At 38.4% G+C, this 2,430-nt stretch overlaps 1 pseudogene; it reads left to right on the top strand.

Annotated features, from left to right (window-relative positions):
- Nucleotides 1-375: 375 nt before the first annotated feature.
- Nucleotides 376-663, top strand: LOC132823087 (10 kDa heat shock protein, mitochondrial-like; annotated as a pseudogene).
- The last annotated feature ends 1,767 nt before the right edge of the window (nt 664-2,430 follow it).

Raw genomic sequence — 2,430 nt, forward strand, 5'->3', positions numbered from 1 at the left:
TCTTAATCCTCAGAGCAAGGGGCTCCTCTAGCAAAGTGCAATGACTGAAAACTTCCTTTCACCTGGTGAATAAGGCAGAGTAGCACAGCACCCATTTTTTTGGGGGAAAAAAAAGTTCAGAGAATTTTGGCATATCTTCACAAAGTCTCCTGAAGTGTTTCATTAATCATTTTCAAATGCAAGGTAATCAATCAGTGAATCTGTCAAAGTCTATCATTAAAAGTTGACCATGGCTTTAAACGTTTTTGTAATCTCAGCTCTGATTTGTTAACTCCTATTCAGCTAGTCTTTGTTGGAAGAAGTTTTAAGTAAAGTGTTACTGGCTGCTGTAGGGAGGTTACTCATTTCTAGCGCTCTCTAGCAGTGGCAGCAGTCATGGCTCGTCAGGTGTTTAAAAAGTTTCTTCCTCTCTTTGACAGTGTTTTGGTGGAATAGGTTGCAAAAGACAATTTCATGCTTCCAGAAAAATCTCAGGACAAAATGCTTCAAGCAATGGTTGTAGTGGTTGGATCTAGCAACAAAAAGAAAAGAATGGTGACATTCACCCAGTTCATGTAGAAGGTGGTGTAACAGTTCTACTCACAAAAATATGGAGAGACTAAGGCTGTCTTGGATGATCAGGATTACAATTTGTTCAGAGATGGAAATACAGAGGAATCTCGATTATTCAACATTCGATTATCCAAATATTCGATTATCCAAACAAAATACTCCTGCCTGAGGCATTCGGATAACCCAAGGTTCCTCTGTGTTCTTGAAAAATGCACAGCATCAATAATGGATGTTGCAAGAAACTGGTCATTCCATGAAGTAACTGTCTTTTTGTCTCAGCCTGGAAATGCAATTTTTTTGAGGTTGATTACAATAAATTCAATGTTAAATGCACAAAAACCTAAAGTGTTAGTTGTAAAAATAGTGTTCAGTCTTTGTAATGAGCCTGGCAGGAAATTTCATTGCCAATCAGACCTTTAGCGATCCTCATGGTGCTTACTCCTCAAGTGTACAAATCAATCCCTTTAACAAAATGGTTTCTGGCTCAAAACACGAGCTAAGCTATTTTGGAAGATTTAGAGACCAATCCAGTCACATCGAAGCTCCTAAGCAGCTAAAGTACATGCTGAAAATTGCAGCATAGAACATAATGCTCAGGTCTGGCCTTTATGATCATGATGTTAAGGTGTTGAGAATGTGCATAAAAATCTATTAAGGTGATACTTCCCAGAGGATTATATGGCTAGAAGATGTTACAGAGATTAGAAACAAAGTAAAAGAATTGAAAATTGAAGTATTTTGAGACTGGTAACCAATATAAGTGAACGTTAAGATAATTTGTTTACTTTCTCCATTAACATTTAAGTCATCTTTGAGACGTGTTTGTGGTTTCACACAGGATGTTGGAGATAAATTGCTTTCTACTTCCAGTTGAATAAAAGATTCACATGTATAGTACTCAATTCAAAATATAAAGTTAAGGAGATTATGAATGGTGTGCACAATATGTTTTTTGTTCATAGGATGTGGGTGTTGCTGGCTAGGCCAATATTTGTTGACAATCCATCATCTTCTTGCAACCTAGTGACTTGCAAAGCTATCCCAGAGGGCAGATATGAGTCAACTACATTGTTGTGGGTCTGGAGTCTGCCGACAGATAAGAACAATGGATTTCCATCCCTAAAGGACCATTTGGGTTTTCAACAACAATGGACAGTGGTGATCAGTAGGCTAGCTTTTAAGTCCGGATTATTTATATTGAATTCTGTTGAATATTGTTAACTGCCATGATGGGATTGCAATCATTTCTCCAGATCAGAGCTGTTGTTCTGGAATACCCAACAATAAAATTTCAACAACAAAGAGCTATAGAACGCTACAGCACAGAAACAGAGCCTTTGGTCCAACCAGTCCATGCTGAACATAATCCCAAAATAAACTAATCCTACCTGCCTACTCCTGGCCCACATCCCTCCAAACTGTTCTTATTCATGTACTTCTAAATGTCTTTTAAGCGTTGTAATTGTGCCCGCATCCACCACTTCCTCAGGAAGGTCATTCCACAGGAGCTTCCCTGTGTAAACATTTTCCCATTCATGTCTTTTTAAAATCTTAATCCTCTCACCTTAAAAATAGCCCCTAGTCTTGAAATCCCCATTCTAGGGAAAAGACAGAAACCATTCACCCTATCTATACCCCACATGATTTTATAAACCTCTAGAAAGTCGCCTGTCAACTACCTATGTTCCATGGAAAAACGTCCCAGCCAATCCAGCCTTTCTTTATAACGCAAACCTTCTACACCTGGCAACATCCTGGTCAATCTCCTCTGAACCCTCTCCAGCTTAATAATATCCTTCTTTCTCAGGCTCCTGGAAATAAATATTGTCTTGAGTTAGTTGATATTTCCAGGTTCAAAACAACATGTGGAATATTCTG

This window comes from Hemiscyllium ocellatum, chromosome 16 (genome assembly GCF_020745735.1).
Source record: "Hemiscyllium ocellatum isolate sHemOce1 chromosome 16, sHemOce1.pat.X.cur, whole genome shotgun sequence".
Classification (NCBI taxonomy): domain Eukaryota; kingdom Metazoa; phylum Chordata; class Chondrichthyes; order Orectolobiformes; family Hemiscylliidae; genus Hemiscyllium; species Hemiscyllium ocellatum.